Source organism: Manacus vitellinus, unplaced genomic scaffold (genome assembly GCF_001715985.3).
Source record: "Manacus vitellinus isolate BGI_N305 unplaced genomic scaffold, ASM171598v3 scaffold_6_pilon, whole genome shotgun sequence".
In the NCBI taxonomy this organism is placed as follows: domain Eukaryota; kingdom Metazoa; phylum Chordata; class Aves; order Passeriformes; family Pipridae; genus Manacus; species Manacus vitellinus.
In genome coordinates, this window is record NW_021940750.1 from 13,307,271 (window position 1) to 13,326,339 (window position 19,069).

Genomic DNA, 19,069 nt, shown 5'->3' on the forward strand with positions numbered 1-19,069 from the left:
GTATTAAAGAAAAGCAGGTATGCTATGGGACTTACTTTTCCCTACTTATTACGTATTTTAGGGATAAAAGCATGTTTAGTACACATTCCTGAGCAAATATACAAGATTCCTTGCATTATCTCTTATGTAAGCAAAACATTTCTAGAAATTATTTCCAACTATTTCACCACTTTTGTTTGAAGAATCTAAATGATACATTACATTCTCCAAAGCCATCACAAATACTGATGTCACTAGTTTCACTCCTAGCTTTAGCGAATTTTTAGCGGTATTTTGAAATGCACCACTAGTCTGTAGTGAAAACCATTTTGCCATCAGAAAATTTGCCCATGAGAAAACGTGGTATTTGGCATTGATATCTAGCAGACTTTAATGGAACAATCAGGCTTTAAATTTCACATAAAAGTGTGACTTGTGATGAAGATGCATTAGGAATGGAGTTACTGCATGGTCAAAATCTTAAATAAAGGGGCTTTTGCATTTGCATTGCATGTGACATACTAGAGACTCAGGTATTCTGAAGAAAGCTAATGGCCATAGGAATTTCTTTACTTTCTCCTTTGAAAAAAGAACCTCCTCTAACAACGTTCTTTGCATAAGAACATGTATAATTCTACATATGTACATATGTACAACTCAGAGACGAGTTCACATGTGACATTGTTAAACGGCCACAAGCAAGCGTAATTGAGCAATATTTAGTTTACGCATATGGAGAGATAATGTGTTCAACACTTTCCCACCATTTTCTCACATACAAGTGGGAACACAATTTGTAAGAGCAAGGAAACAGTTTGTTGCATCTGCTATATATTTTTACCAATTTCCCCAAGTAAATACTTCATATTTCTATCTCATGAAACTACATGAAACTATTGAGGTTTCATGAAGCACATATCTAAAAAATTTTAACATGTTTACATCAATTTCACAACTTGGGGTTTTTTAATATATAATTCTGAGTGGTGCAAATTTTCCTGATGTATTCTTCCATTTAATATTCTGGTTATTGTTTGGATTGTGTTTCCAGAGAATTGCAATTTTTCTTTTTTTTTTTTTTTAAATTATAATTATTAACTCAGATTCTGCACATATGTTGAGGTATTGTAATTCTCAAAGACTGCCAGCAAATGTAGCTTTTTTTTAAAATTTGCACACAGCAGCCCAATTATGTATCATTTGAACTGTGAGGGTTTGTTTTCAAAAAAACCCAAACAAACCATAAAACAGAAGGCTTTCATGGATCACTTTAATTATTATTCCATTTAAAGAAATTATATCTCCTGCATTTATTAATGTAATTTGTATGTAAGTAGAGACCGAAAATTTTGTCTGTCTTCAACTATGTGGTTGGCAGCTCAAATTTCAGCTTACTTTAAACCAATAGGACCACAGTGCATGAACAATCAAGAGAATCACAATGCTTAGTGGGACACAACAAAAAAAAAAGTGAATTTTAGAGTGACATTGATCTCATAAATAACATATATTGAATTAAATCAATCTTTATAGTCTAATCACACATAAGTAAATAGATTATCATTGTATACTGTTGGGAGTCATACTAAGAAAAAGGCAGTGTTAGTTACTAATGGGAGGGTTTCTTTTAAAAAATCATTAAATTTTTTAATTTCTTGGATGGTAGTTTAAAAATCCCTTAACATGATCCAAAGATTGAAATGCAACTGTGAAACTGGCCCATCTTAAGTTACTGAAGCACTTCTCAAGTTACTGAAATGATAAATACATCTTTGTTGATAAAATACTTCATAGAATCATAAAATATGCTGAGTTAGAAGGGACCTATTAGGTTAATTGAGTACAATTCCTGGCCCTGTGCAGGACAGCCCAAGAGTCACACCAAGTGACTGAGAGTGTTGTCCACATGCTTCTTGAGCTCTGTCAGGCTTGGTGCTGTGACCACTTCTCCGGGGAGTCTGTTCCAGTGCTCAACCACCCTCTGGTTGAAAGTCCTTTTCCTGATATCCAACTTAAACCTGCCCTGAATGAGCTTCGCGCCATTTCCTCGAATACTGTCACTGGTCATGAGAGTGAAGAGATCAGTACCTACCCCTCCCCTTCCCCTCACAAGGAAGTTGTAGACTTCAATGAGGTCTCACCAAAGTCTCCTCTTCTCCAGGCTGAACAGACCAAGTGATCTCAGACGCTCCTCATACAACTTCCTCTCAAGGCCCTTCACCATCCTTGTGGCCCTCTTTAGGATGCTCTCTAAGAGCTTAATGTCTTTTTTATATTGTGGTGCCCAAAACTGCACACAGTACTCAAGGTGAGGCCACACCAATGCAGAGTAGTACTTCTTTCTCATATATGTGTACTCTTCAACTCTGCTTAGCTGGCAGTCAAAAGAGAAGGGTCTTTAATTGTATAAGGTTTATTAAACTGCAGTAAGGGAAGAGACAGATAAAACATTTGTAGTATGATTTTTGAATTTGGCAGCATGACTCCTATTAACATTAATGGAAATCATACAGCTGAGTCTTAGAGTATTACGTAGAAAATATGAAAATATCCATCCCTGTTGTTTGCTTAGCAACTTGAACTTTCTACTGTAAATTAATACAATATTTTGGATTCACTTTAAACTAATTAAACTTCGAGGCCCTCCTGTACTCCTTCATGAAAACACAGATCAGGGAGAAGCTAGCTTGTCAGCATGAGCATCTGGTCATCTAAATTTAGCCTAATTTATTGAAAAGGTGTCAAATTTGATACATTGAAACTCTTGCACCATTGGAATAGCAGCTTACACTTTGCAGTATTACAGAGTTTACAGTGAGAAACTGTGCCAAAAAACTCTGCAGCATTGGATATTTGATTCCTCTCAGTACTGAAAAGCCTATGAATTCCTTCCTCATTTGTTTCAATGACCTTCTGCTTTGAATAAAGGAGAAAGAAAGGAATCCTGCCAATATTATGGTCAGGAGGTCTGGCTGTGCTCAAGTCCCTGCCCATGCTGTCTCCTTAGCAAATATGTGAGCTTCTAAAACAAAAATATAAAAATGGAACTGTGTTTAGACTCTCAGTCCTAGTCAAATAGGACTTTTGCTCAGAAATGTCCCCTGCTAGACTATGAATGATATTATAGGGTTGTGACAGTTACTGTAAGGTTGCTGCAAACATGTGTGCAAATATTTAATTGTGATTACCACCTAAGTGGCCAGTGGTCAAGTGTCTGTCTTGAAGATACTGTATGGCTTTCATAACTGTTCAAAAGAGCTAAATCCTCTAACTTGTTCTGGTCAACATCTCTCCATGCAACCACCTACCAAGAAGCAAAACTCCCATTCAAGCAACTGTGTTTTCTCAAGTTGTATCCTAGGACAGTGGATCATATTCTCATAGGAACTAAAAAACACAAAACTGGCTCCAGTCTGTTCAGCAGCATAAGCAAAACCACGGGGGAGGGAGGGAGAGGGAACAGAAAGAGCTGGCTTTGCCAGTTTTCTGCTGCTAAGGAGAAGTGGGAAGGAAAGCTGTGATTACTGCTTGTCCTTGCCTTCACCCCTGTCCTTACTTCTCAGAGGCGTCTGTCACCTCGCATATGTGACCATTTCCTGGACCCAGCAGCTGTGGCGAGCTCTATGATTGTACCTGCTGGTTTCTTCTGACTGCTGGTGCCTTTGCAGGGGCTGTAATGGGCCCAAAAACTGAAAGACCCTGGCAGTTGCTAGTTCTCACTTCTCCAGGAATGCTTTCACTGTCCTTCAGAAAGACATCAAGCATTCTTCTTGTGCAAGACAGTGGCCTGTAATATCATTCCCAAGGCAACTCTTGATAATTCATGTATTCACTCCATATTGCAAAAAAAAGGCTTTAATAAACATGAGAGTTTAAAAATGAAATTAAGGCTGTAATTTCTCAGTTGCTAAGAGATATACACAGTAAAATTTCTTGTGTTGAAACATTCATCCAGAAATGCTGACTCATTACAGAATGAATTCATATTTCAGGTTAAATTCTAACTGAGAAAATGTGAGGATGCTCCTGTCAAGGCCAATTAGAAATCCTTAGACTTTTCTGAAAAAGAGCATGATATCACATGCAAATTAGAGAGAAGAGTAAAAAACAATGAAGTTAACATTTTCTAAAGATTCCCTTCTATTTATAAAAAATCCACTACAAACAAACAAAAAACCCACAAAACTTCCTTCTTTACTTCTGATGAGCTTAATAAATGATCTTCCCCTTGATATTTTTTTTAAAACCTTTTTGGAACACTTTTTTCTGGCACTCAGCATACTCAGAGCTTCAAAATAGTTCAACATTGAAGAGGAAAATACTTAAATACATAAATATCCTCGAGTTCAAAAAGTCTTCCAAAGAAAAAAAATATAGTTGGCTGTACACTCTAGAAATAATTTGAACTGTTTTTTAAAACAGAATTTATCAAGACAATAATTAAACAAATGCCAGAAGAGACTAACCTAAAATACTTAAAGAATTGGGGAAGTGAATTACAATAGTCACTAAAAACTATTTAACATACTGTGTCACGAATATACACTTTGCTGGATCTGATAGCCCTGAGATGGATGAGGTCTCCACAGCTCCAAGCCCCAGGTCCAACCAGTAGCAAGACTGAACATGCATTCCCAGGAAGGACCATACACATACATACGTGTATATACACATGTACATCTTGGATCCCTCCAGCAGCCCAGCTCAGACACTCCATCTGCACAGCAGCTACCCCTGGATCCCCCTCTCCCCAGTTGCTGTCACCTGGACATAGTAGCCCCTGCAGCTGCAGCCCCATTGCAGTTACTGATGCAGACCCTGCACTCACACAGACACACACACACAGGTACACACCCCCAAAGCTGGCACTGGGCTTCACTCACTTGGATCTCTCCAGTCGCTGCCACCAGGAAGCTGACCCCATGGTCTGACTGCAGTTGCCGACACCCAGACCCCAAAACAGGCACGCAGGTAAGAGTTATAAAGGAATTTGAAAAGAAGATAAAACAGACTGAGTTGGTCAGGCACAGCCTATGGACAGAGAAGCGTACCAAAGAACAAACTGCACCTGGTTTGCCTTTGTCTTCCCTTATCCCCACATTTGTTCCTCCCCAAATTGTCTAGAGCCCTTCCTTTCCCCACCTTTGGCTGGTCTACTAAACATCCAGAGTCAATTTGTAAATGCATTTCTCTCACATCCGTATCCCTAGGCACATTTCCCCACCTCAACTAGGATAAAAACCATCAAATGGTGCTGTAGGCATAACTCATGTTGATGAGATTAATACCCATACTCTGGTGCTGAGGCTCTACTGGGGCAGCTCTGAGAGAAGCCTGGATAGAGCAACCCTTCCTTTGAGTCTTTAATTTGCAATCCCTTCTTGCTTTTGTATCCCTGCACTTCTCTGGGCTTGTGGAGATGAATCTTTTATGGGCTGATGACTCCTGTGATGGGTGTGGCAGTAATTGGGAAGGGTACCATTTGAGCCCCTCTACCATTATTTCTCTGTCCTCTTTTGTGGATGTGCAGATGAGCTTCGATCACATAAAAATCTTTTATTGGGTACAAACGCAGATTTTAGGAGCTTTCCTGTGATTGTCTGAGAGCTTATAGCAGAAATACATGATAGAAAAATTTTGGAATGGCCACAGCTGTATCTGTGTGAGATCTTGTACACCTTTCAAACTGCTGACGGAGTTTTAACTAACATGGTGAGCTTTGTAAAGAGGAATGTGAGCTGTGCAAATGTGGAATTTTTATTCTACCTATTTTGTAAAGGTAGTCAATTACTTTCTGTCACTTCTTTCCTCAACTATATGAAAGAAATTCCACAATAACTTGAGTGAAAGTTGGATTCATATTTGCTAAAAATTTCCAGCCTGTGGAGTCTCCTGCAGAGAAGAGGAACTGAGAGCTGGGGACACTGACTTCTTAAAACATCTTGGCTGGTTCTCCAATACCTGTCAGCACTCGTAGATCCCATTCTCAGTTAAAAAAGCAGCTTCTATCCTTCAAAGCCATGTGCTAAATTGCTTTCTTAGATTGAGATGTTAAGCTTTACAGCCAAATCAACAGGAAGAATTCCACAGCTTCTGTAAAGTCAGCAGGATTTCTAAGCATTTAGGGTAATTTGCATCCAAAGTTAAAGGTGAAAAAAGTTAATCTTTTATCTATAGTTTAGTTTCCATGATTCTATTCTTATTGACAACTCTGTTATCATAGTACATAGTAAAAATTTAAATCTGAAAAATTTTGACAATCTCTCATTTACACTGTCCTAAAACCATGAAGGGATAGATAGGCCTGTTTTGTTGCCTTTTTTTCTGGTTTCAATAATTTTAATAATCCAGTTATTTCAAATTATAAACTGTATTTCAGCTCCTGCTTTTGTAACTCAGTCCCTATTTTTCAGTTTGATGGCTGTTGGCAGGCACAGAAGAAAGTATTTCAGAGCATATAAAATATCTCTCATGAATGTTCTGTTAGAATCCCAGCAATCGTCTACTTGAATAATTTGGCACTGTTCTATTTCAGATGGCAGGTCTGAGTTCACTGTGGAACAGACTGAAGTTCATTGCCTGCCTTCTTGCAAGGGCGGTGCAGTGAATGCAGCACACATGGAAAAAATATGAGGACATAAACAGGCAAATAAAAAAGAATGTGCACAAATATTTGCAGTACAGGTTGTCCATTTTGTTCTGGACACCTTTCACCAGCGTACGGAGGGAACAACTCCATGGAGATCTGTAGACTGTGCAAACTCACATTTTCACCATGTCAAGAGAGAACCAAATCTGGCACTGTTTTTACAAGTAATGTAGTAAAAATATAGTTCACATTATTCTGTTTTGCGATTGTTACAGCTTTATGTCAATATGAACTGTATGACACCTCAAAATTAGTAAAACAGGTTTTTTTAATTATTATTCTGGTCACATTTTATGTCAACTTGCTAGTTCTCCATTAAACTCACATATGTGTTAAAAAATTTTTATATATATATATGTATTGTGGGGATAGGAGGTTGTACTGACTTCATCTCTGTTTAAGCTGTCCTTTCAATCCTAACAAAAGTAAACATTATGAAAGATCCTGTTCATTGCACAGGCATCTTAGGCCTTCCACGTGCACTGTTCTTTGACAGCTGCTTAGCCATGGGCTTCTTTTGGCTTCATTCAGGTGACTTTAAAAGCTAATGACAGAAACACTTGTTAAGAAAAGTGAGTGGCTCAGCCCCATGGCACAGCAGAATTCTTGTTATCACAGTGAGAGAAAATTCAGTCACCTTTATTTAAGTGTTATTTTGTCCAACCACTCGTGTTGAATTTAGCAGTTATTTTTGCTTACTTACTCCACTGACTTGACTGTACTTTGAGGAAATGTATACATCTCTGTAAGCCATCTAATTCCTCTATCCCCTGTTGTCACTCACTCACTCACTCACTGGGGAATATTTCCATGTTGCAATTGCACAACTAGGCTCAGTTGTTGTAATGAGCCTGGCCATTGTGTCACACCACCATATTAATGTCTGCTGAGTGCCATCCTACCGAGGTTTAATGATCCCATTTTGACTTGTTTCATTATATTCCACTGCGGGCAGTTTAGGGACTGTACCCTCTGTGATTTGTGGGTTTTCCATGAACCTTTGGATTTTGGTGAAGCTACACTATCATAAAAGGGGAAATAGTGAAGTGAAATTCTTTTATTTTTCTGTTATTAAGTGGCAATGATAAACCAAGAGGTCTCCAAAGATCTTTTATGAAGAATATATTTCATGTTATATCACAATGAAAACAAAAATCCCAATAATCTTAATTAGTGATGTTCTTTGTTCCTAATTATTAGGAAACTATTCAAGTTTTGAATATGATATATCTGATATATATGATATATATATGATATATATATAACATATCACATATTTAGTCAAGTAGATCTAGATAAAGTAACTCAACTTTGCAAGATTCATTATGATTCACCTTTGTAGCTCAATATATGAGCCACATTACTAAATCACATCATCACTAAATCAATCACCAGTAAATCAAATCAATATAATTAAAAGTCTTTTCCTACCTAGCATTCCTATAACAAAACACTAAGGCCAAAAGACTACTCTTGGTGTTTCTCAGCACCTAAAAGCTGTTCGAGAAAGGTTTTTAGCTACTTGGTCCAAAAGCTACCCTAATGCTGTTTACCAAGTTAAACAGTTATATTAAAAATTCTTCCTTTGAATTAGTTTATTCAAGATAAAAACCTGTAGTTAAATACATTTCACACATGCTTCTCCCACCCTCTATCTCACAGTGATGAAGAAGAAGAAGTAAACTGAAAAAGAAATAGTGGCAGTTCTTTCAACTTGGAGCTTCATCCTTTATGCCTACAGAGGTGTTTATGACTCTACAAATACCCTGGAAAAATAAAGCAAGATTTGGAGTGAATTAAGCCTGCAGATCTGTGAAAGGACAAAGGAGAGAGATAGGCAGCACTCCTTACGCAGGATTAACCACAGTGGAGGATTGTCAGCTCACCTCAGGTCAGGAACTGCACACAGTTCAAAGTCTGACAGCTACCTGGAAGCCCTGCAATTAGCACCTAAAAGACTAGCAGAAACTTTGGGTTCTGTAGGAAATATTAATTTCCCTGAAAAGCTTGTAACATTGTTATACTGATGAAAGTAGTGATACTTCCTACGGCATTTGTGCATGGAGCCAGTACTTGCTGCTGTTGAAGGTATTATATTTTAGGACTAAGAACTTGGTCAGAAGAAGGCCCATTTATATGTCTGGAGGGTCTGACCACTATCTAAAACTCTGGACAAAAAGAAATATTTAGAATTTCAGTTCATTAATTGGCTCTAATAATTTGAAACCAACCCAAGGATGCTTATAAGATAGCAATGTGTAATTCATCAGCTTTCCTGAGCAAAACCAGATGAAAAGAAGTAAATCTCATTATGCAAAAATCTTGAAGGTGAAAGAACTGGGAATTCCAAAAATATTCTCCATATGTAGTGCAGTGACACCTGATGAGAACTTGATATCAAGGGGAAAAGTGAGATATGCATTTAATTGTAGCCCTCTAGCTTCTGCAAAACAAGCTTTGCAGGTCCTCTTTTGCTAACCCCCAAATACAGTTTTCATCTGAGTGAGGAATGGATTATAAACTTGAATTTAGTATCTTTATTTCCAACAAAAAATGTATGCACATATAAACTGGTACTGATTTCTTGTGAAAACTGCAATAAAAGTTTTCATTAGGTAAGTGTGAAAATCAGTTTTCATTTTTCAAAATGACCACTCAATTGAATCTTTCCTTAAAAGTTTTTTCTATTTTTTTGGGATGCAAATTTCAGGCACTTTTTGCAAATCTGCTTGAAAGAAATTTTAGACATTTTTCACTGGCAAAATATTCTCTTCAGCTTAAGCAATTCCACTGAAAAGTTTGCCTAATTTATCAATTTGTCTTTGAAAATGACAACTTTGTACTTGATCTGTTCTAGTTTATTCTTCCATTTAAATGATACTACTGAACAGCTCCTTGGTGCAAGATTAATTTTCAATGACCAGCTTCTCTACAATCACTTGAGACTTAGCAAAGACAATGTAAAAATAATTAACTGGTTTTGTCACTTTCTTGATTATTTTGTGGATATTGCACAAAGATAGCTATATGATTTGTGCTGCTACATTTTCACTCTCTACCCGTGAAGCAAATATTTCTGGCCTGTTTACGTGAAACAAGTGTGCAAATTCATAGCAGACTGTTGTCCAGACAGAATATCTTCCAGTAATATTTACTAAATGTAAAGATTGTATTTAGTCTGTATAAACACCCTTATTTTTTACTGTGTCATTCTTACCTTTATTGCGGTCTCTCAACCAGTATATGCCATTAAATTCTGCTGTTTGGTTCTTTAAACTGTCTAATTTTTATTTTTTCTTAACAACCAACTTTGTTTACTAATGAAAGGAACATGAATGGTATGAGAACATTGCAGGTCTTTCAAATTAGGTGGGCTTGCTTATAAAATAACTACGGGATGCAATGAATCTGGAATTTGATGAAAGCTGCAAACTAATTCACATTGACTAACAGCTCCACAACATTAGCATCTAAGGTCAGTTGAGGAAGACTGTGGAAATCTTACTTCTTGAGCTGAGAGTTAACCATCCTCTGTACCAAGAAACTTCCGTGGATGTTCTTTATAAGTTGTTTGACAAAAATCTAACCTACTTCTATAATTACCAGTTTTGTTGTATCATTAATTGCAATAAAAGAGGGCAGAAACCAGTGAAGGGAAGAATGAAGCAATTGTACTAAAAATTATTTGTTCCTTGGAAAAACCTTTGTTTATTGAAACTGTCCAGAGAACTAGGTAAAAGTTTCATTATTTGAATGTGACCAGTGTCAAAGAAGAAATGTTATTGGACCTATATTGCAGGAAGATATAAGGTGAAGAATATTGATGCATATCCTTAAAATTAATACAAAGTAAATTTTGATTTACTAATTAAATCATATGAGGATAAAAATAGAAAAATAGGAGACCATGTTTTACCATGTATGTAAGATACTTTTATTAAACATTGCTGTTTTTCATATCTGATTATTTTGTGGCCATTTACATTTGTACAGACCTACTGACTTCCTATTGGTATGTGTATCTAAGAGTAGAATTTGGTCCAGTGACTTCATCTGCTGTCACATAAAGTAACCAGATTACTTTGATAGGAAAAACCACAGGGGGAAAAATGGGTATATCTGTATGAATTAATTTGATTTAACTACTGCAGGATTTGATTTAATGATTAAACACGCTTTCTTCTCTGGTAAAAAACAGGTACCAGATGGTATGCATAGCAAAATATGTTTGCTCTATACCTGCGGGTTTTGAAGTAAAATGCAACCTTCCTAACATCTGGTATTCTACCTCAGGACATCTGAAAATGCACAAAGTGGACAGATATTATCAGATTATAGAAGGCTGTGTTGAGTAGATTTAATCTTAGTTTTATACAGATAGTGGCAAAAATAGTTAGGAACATAAACAGCATACCAAGAAATATCACTTCCATGCAGCATTTTATATGTAATTTGTAGATTGCCAGTTGTGCAATACCAAGTTTCTTAGAATAGCCACAATTGTCATATATAATTTATTCTGTAGTTTCCATTGCTAAACAGAAAAATGTACAGAGAGTTATCTAAAAATGTGTTGACATGCTCGCTTGTATATAAATAATAAATACTTTTGTATTATTTCCTAAGGGAGCTGTCAGAGAAGAACTCCAACAACCTACAATATCTCTTCTTTTCAGTAGGGTTGACGTATGACATTGTTGTTCCATTTGAACAGAGGATCTAAATAAGTTTAGATGCATCAGTAACTCAATACAGTTATCTTATGGAACTGTGTAGACACATACAGTCCCATTTGAATTACTGGAGATGTGTTTACAGTGCACAATGCAGTAGCTGGGAACACTGTAGTGACTATAAGGTTAGCTTTCTCCTTGAGCTACTCAAGGTTTTTAACATGGGTAGTCTTTCCCTTGAACTTCAAGCTAACTCAAGAGTCTTCTCAGAGCACTTCAGAGTGTTGCGAACTTTTTATCTCCAAACTGGTCAATTCCACGCAATAATGAGTGCCTGCTTGAAAATTCCTAGTATATTGAAATTCTATAGCATATAGAATATCATATTAGTAATCATGTGATCATATGAATTGACAGTTTCCATATTTATAATAGCTGCCTGAAATATGTATTTTCTCTTTTTTTTCCCTTGTGAAATTGGTTGAAGATTTTCTTTTGAAAATGTAGAAAAAACACACTTGTATTGTACCTGAGCTGTTGTATTAGATTGTCCAGTTAAATGGTCTGTACCTGGAAGTGTGAGAGGAGTAAGTGGATTGATACCCATGCTGGATAGACTTTTGACTCCCCATTTCAAATTAACAGATGAAGAGCCTGAAGCTAAGGTTTCAGGGACAATAGGTAGTAGAAGTTTCTGATGCCATACTAAACAGCCTGGAGGAGCTGGTGGAATACACACGTATTCCAACCACCATTCAGATGTCTTGTGCTCTGCTGGTGGGTTGTAGTTTGAATACCCACAGAAGAGCCTGATAGAGATATTTGGCCAGGATAGCTGTAGCCCTTATCATATAAAAGTGCCTTAGGTGTTCCAATAAAAACTAGAATGTTAATAATGTCGTGTCTCCAGGCATTGAAAATAATGTGGGAAAATTCTGAAGGAAAATCACCGGACTACGCATATTTCAACTTGATCAAATATTTAAATTACAGCCTGAATATGAATACTTTCCTAATAGAGTATAGTTAAACACTTTGCCATGCTGCAACCTATGAGTTTGGATATTTATTTGACCAGTTGTATCAACCTTAGTAGGAACTAAAAACTACAGTGTGCTTAATTTTTCAATTTTGTCTAATGGACTTTTTCAGTAACATTATAGGAATTGCTGCTTTGCAACAAATTTTTTTCCTATGCTTAGTCTGAAAGCTAAAATCTTGAAAACAGTTTCACCTTTAGGTATGCATTTCTCAGAATCCTAGATATTACTCTGACTAGTTGACTTTTACTTCTCTATCACCAATTATATTGAAGAGAAACAAAACTGTATTGCAGAAGGTTCTTCCCTCTTCCTTTTATTCTCAGAGAATGACACTTCTTGAGAAGTTTTGTTGATATTATAACAGCATTTGTGCTTCTAAGAATGGCGATCTGACATTTGTATGAAATAATGTGCCATTCACAAATTAATGGCAACAGTTTAATTCTGTACAGAACTTAATGAATACAGGAATAAATGTTCACTCAGAAATATTGTTCTGATTCAGACTCTAAATGAAGCAGCTGTCTTTTCCTTTATATTAATAGGCAAAACTAGATAGCAGATATACACTATGTGAACACCTCCAGTCGTTATGCATTATCCCAAATCCAGTATACAGAATAGTCTGTAGCAGCTACGGTATTTTAATGGTTAAAATCAAGGCTGTTCTGTCTGAAACCTGGTTCTGTTGAGTGCAGTTATTTAAATTTCGGTTTCATTTCAGTTTAATGTAAAGCAGAGGGAGAGACATGAGCATTTTATGTCCTTCAGCATGGCTGGGAGAATAGGCATTGTCAGCTGCAGCCCACTGTCAATCTGGAAACCTGCCATTCTGCTGAGAAAAGGTTTATGGTTCGTCTAACCTAGATGTTTCTTGGGGGCAGGTGGACTTACAGGCCAGAACGCCAGTCTGTTGAATCACATACGTTAGTTCTCTGTAAGCCATTTCAAAGACCTGCTTTAAGACATTGCTTATTCAAGCAAGTTATGTAGATAATTAGCAAAAAAAGGAATGGGTGAATGAGGGCATGGGCAGGTCAGTAGACTGAGTTATTTTGCTCTCTTGACAGTCAGTAAAACCAAGTGGGACTCTTATTCTGTATTCCTCTTTTTATCTTGGACACTCAGAAGCAATATACTGAGCCTGGACAGAATGGAATACTAGTGTCTTGGACCCTTCAAATGCACTTCTCTTTCTGCTCCCATTTGAAGAATATGAGAGGTAAGAAGCTCATATGACATTGCAAGTTGTCCTGTCTCCTCTGAACTGTGAAGGAGACTTGTGACCTTGCAGGTATGTAAGAGACCTGGTCTGATAACAATACGTGATTGAAGGAGGGCAACTGAAGAGGTAATGGCAGCTTCATCTGAAAAATATTCACCCTTCAAGTGGGAAAATATCTCTTTGAGGTGGAAATATTAACTTAAATGGTTGTAACTGGGTAATTTCAATTTTGAGACTGTAGAGGGGGATTCATAACATCTGTGTTTTATTGTTAGCTGGAAAAAATATTGCGAGTGTAGTATCAGAAAAGGCTATCCTTATACTTCATCTCAATGTGAATAACAAGGATACTGTACTTAATTATTGAGCTAACATGCTCTTAGTAGGTCAAAGAATGAAGGCCAATAAGACAGGTATATTTGGTGGGTTAGGGTTGATATGTCTTCTGTGATTGAAAAAAAGAGAGAAATTCTTGTTATCTCAATCTATTCTTCTGGACAGAAATAAACTGGTGTGTCTGTGAATTTTTAATAATTGATGACACAAGTGCATATTTACTGGGTAATTCCCACCTCATCTATTATCTAAAAGACACAAAAGTATTCCCAAGTAAGAGTGGACTGATGTAGGTCTGGGGAAATTTTGCTTTTTAAAATAAAAATAGCAGGATCAAGTGCATACATATGGGTTTAGTGTTCCTTATAAGGAGAGGTATGCTCTCGACCTGTTTTAAGATATTCTTTCTAATGACTTGGATTGGAGGATAAATTTGACCACACATACCATACTCAAACTCAGCACCATGGCAAACATAAACAAAAGATTACAGTGAGAGCAGGTCGGGAAGAACATTTGGCAATTAATGGTCTTTCATATGAAGAATAACCTTATCAATAGACCTGTTTGAATTGAAGATACAGAAAGAGTATATGGACTTTCCTGGCTTTGTCAGCTTGCCTCCAGTAATTCTGAAAGCTCATCTGAAAATAATTATCCTACTTCCCTTTATTCCAGTTATTCTTCCTATGATGGAAGAAAAGCCATATACCAAAGTCTGAAGAGCTTCTTTTGAATTCCGGTGTGAGCAAATACTCATAGTTCCATTCTATCCACACTTTACTGTACCAGTCTGTTGCAGGAGGTACAGGTTCTCTCAGAACTTAGTAGACTTGCTGCAATTTTCCTCTCTTTTCTAATTCCCTTTCCTGACCATCTTTCCCTTAACTGCAGGCAATTGAACTATGTCAGAATACACACTTCAATATCTATAATTGCCTCTAAAACCTTATTTAGCATAGAATGAATTTTACCTTATTTAGTAATCTGTTTTGCTTCTTTCTGCATTCTAGTAAATGGATTCAAGGAGACCTTGAATCACTGAATTAGTTTCTTGGAAGCACCTCCATGAATCTATTTCTTTTCCCACAACAACTCACAGCTGAAGTAATGAAGCACTTCAACAGAAAGACATTTATCTAATCACAGAAAAACAGGAACTAGACTGAGAACTGAAGAAATTGTTTTCAGTGAAAGGAACTTCCTTTTTTGTGTAACAACAATCAGATATCTGAAACACTGAAGGTCCAAATAACTTAAATTTTTTTGCATTTATAAATTTCTGTACAGAACTGTGTAGAAGTTGAAGTACTTTCCCAGACTGTGTGGAAAATGTAAGTTTTTGAAGCAATACCTCTGTCAGCATTCTGAATTTAATATCTAGACTAAAAACCATAAAAACAAGCTATTTATAGGGATCTGGAGCTTAAGGAAATCAGAGGTTTGAAAGATGATATGCACACAATAAAGAATAAAGTAAAAAGTAAAATGCACTAATGATTCTCATTAAGATAACAAGAAAGTCCAGATTATGAAAATCAGGCTCCGACTGTGATTTTGTGAAAGATAGAAGCAAGGCACAGTGGATTCCACCTCAGCACCAGGCACACCAGGGTCCTCAGCTTAGGGCAACTAATACAAAGAGCAAGGAAAAAAGTAGAAAATGGATATTTCTACATGTAAGCCACATTAACAGATTGTGTGAAATCTGCCTAATCTCTTAGTAGCCAAAACATGAAGAAATTGAGTGCTGATAAAATAAAACAAGAGTCTGTAGAGAGAAATATTTTCATTCTTCCTTTCTGCAATATTTTAGAGGGAAATGCAAAAGATGTATCTTTTTAATTTATTCATTGTGTAAGTTACAATTTTACATTTCTGTTATAATATTTAATATTGAGAAATAACTTGACAGGCTAAACTGAATACAGTAAATTAATTAGAAAGCAAAGGGACAAGGAATACATTTAAATCGGGCTCAGCATAATGGTTAGTCTAGGGACAAAAAGACGACGATATAAGCCTCTTAAAATCACTGGATTACAGAATAAACTTTTTTTCCCCCCTCTATTAAAATTGCTGATTCACAAAAACAGGAGTATATTAAATCTATTCTATAGTTTAAAATTATCTTATGTGCTATTTGACAATTTCAACTAACTCTTGTAATCTCTTTATAAACCATCCTGGCTGAAACAGATGGATGTGTAATCCAAATAATGAGCTGGATCCTCTCCCTGTAGCAGTCAATTATACAGTTTTTTTCTTAGTATAGTATTCAAGAGACTAAGATCTTTCTCTATATATAGATCACCTGAAATGACCTTGCTTATGCAGTGTCAGAGCCAAAACAGAACAGTAGGTTATGTATTTGCTATATTTTTAAAAGTGCAAACTGATGGTTTAAGAACTACTATACCTGACAATTGCGCTTAAATTGTTCCCAGTACTTACCATTCTGATCTTTTAATGTGATCCTTTCTCTAGGTAAACTGCCCAGAGACATCTGAAAAGGAATGCCATGCAAGGACTCCTAATAGCACTGTATTTTGCTGAGGAAATGGTGACAGTGAGGGAATGCATGCTCATCTCATTAACAATAAGTGACAATCTCTAAATAGTGAGAACTCATGGCAAAGATTTAATTTGCATCTAATATGAATATGAAATCATCTAAGGACCTGTCAAGTAGTGTGTGTACAACGTTCATCAAAGGTATTACATAGGGACTTCTCTTTCTCTGTGCTTGTCAACATGCCCTCTGGACCAGGTAATACTGTGAGAACTTTCACTTATAAAAGCATTTGACTGAGTGCTGTGGAAATTTTCCTCGATCCATAGTAAGGTATCAATGACAAAGCTCTAGTGAACTGTATCATAGGATTTGAACACCTCGTTAACAAATGAAGCGAACTTGTTAAGATTAGATGGGGCCTCAGAGCTGTTCATACACATTAGATTCATCAGGAACTATCAAGGAAAAGAGATATAGTACTTGCCTTTGGCTTGCAAAACTCTGTCAAGGGTTCAATTTATGAATTTTTAGGGTATCACCTAGAAAGTCTCTTAAGGCTGTGGGATGGGCTGGAACTATACTGCACTCATGGAACAGCTTCGCTGCTAAAAAGAAAACATCCTTCCCTCAAAAAGTGAGAAACACAATAATTTCTATTCTGTTTTGTATGACCTGTTGGCATGTGAATATAAACATTAATTGTATGTGGCTGCAGTCAAAATGATGTGAAACTGAAGAATGAGAGGGAGATGAAATCTGGATCTGTGGCTAAAAACAGCTTTGAAGTGCTTCCTTTTGAAAAGAGATGGGATACGCTCGAATTCATAATCTGATGAGTTTACATCCTTTATCTTCTGCATGAAGGGATATAGTGAGTCTCTGGAATTCCTGCGTTACATGATATCCATGAAATAACTTGTTTGCATAACTTACAATTTTGAAATAGTTTGCCATGTATGAAGTGGTCAAATGTATTGTATTGATTAAACAAAGATACTGTTATGCTCTGACTTACCATAGAAATGCAATTAGCAATAGTATCATTGCACTCTGAAAGTATTAAAATTTATTTTTTGTGTGTATGTGGTTCAAAAGTACATTTAAAACAAATGAAAAGAAAAATGTTGCAAATAACACAGAAAATATTTTTAGTCCTCTTTATTTTGGAATTACTTTCATTTTTTCTTGTTCTTTGTCTTTCAGAGCAATTAGCACTTCTAGAGCACTTTAAGTGTTTCAATCCATTTTGAGTTGTGTTTCTCACTTTATTAAGTGAAACCTGGAATTTGTCAGACAGGGCATCAAGAAATGGAAAAACAGTCAATACTTATTGATTGAAAAAAATGGGTTAGGAAAAGAGAATATTTTTTCATCAGCTGCAGTTCTATCCTTTGTTCCTACCTGTGCCTGGGGAAGGATTGATTTATATCCCAGAACTATCTTCCACTAGAAAGACTATCCATTGTGAGTATTCAATTCAACCCACATTAAGAAAGTTCATTTGAAGTAGATCATTACTTCCTGCTCCACAGTCTTTGCTCTGGAGATGGTCAGGAACTTAAATGTAGGAGAGAAGAGGGAACTAGGGGTGACTTTAAGAGGAGGTCATAAAAAGTTCAGAGTTTGGAACATCTAATCAGGAGGATACAAATTCTTGCTCCTGACAGTTTTGACATACTAGTTCAGAAGTACAGATTAGCTAAGCACTCCCTACTCTTAGTATTTATGACAATGAGTGGGGAAAAAAACAGAACTCTAAATGTAAACTCCAACTTGGTTTGCAGTAAACTATACAGACAATAATTATTGCTGCTCTGTTTTGTTTCTGACAACCTATTTACTTTTCCAAGAGAAGATAGAGACATAGACTAACAACGTGAACCTTCTATGATCTCTTTCAGAAGGAGAAAGTTATACAGCAGGTATGTGAAATACAGTCTCTTTGAGTGACTATTTATTATGGATGGTCATTTATAAAAAAATAGTGATCCCAGAGTAACTTTAACCTTTCAGAAGCTATGAGGTTGAAGCCGATTAAATAAGTGACAAAATTTAAAATTTTTACCAACATCTTTCTTGAAAAGAAAATAGCATTGCAGGAGGTGTAAAAAGTACATTTGCTCACCTTTTCATCACTCTTCAAGTCTGCTTTTAGTTTTATGCAACATCTGTGCTATGCTAAGGGTCTGTAGTTCTCATATGCTGATGGTGGCACTTTCAGGTTTCTTTTAGTTTGGATGGGGTGCAGCTGCTCCGACAGTCAATGACTCGAAATTGATGATGTGCCACACTCCTTTTGTATTTGTACCACATAAATAGAACAACACAGATGGATTTATGCTGCCTTATGATACAGTCTCTTGCCTAACAATAGATTTTTCCTTAGCAGCTGGTAAAGCAGGAGTTTCATTGTCATATCTGCTTATGCTCATTTATGTAAAGTGGCATAACTAAGGTCTGCTGGGGACTGAGCAATCTAAATGTTAGCTAAATCACATTTTTTATATGTTCTCCATGACACTGAACGAAAATATATAGATAACCGTTTTTGTATTGTAGGCTGTAAGGCTCCAACAGTCCACCTGTTGCTGCCAAAAAATGACCAGTATAAGCCTAAATAATTAATTCCACCAAGAAAATACAGTATTT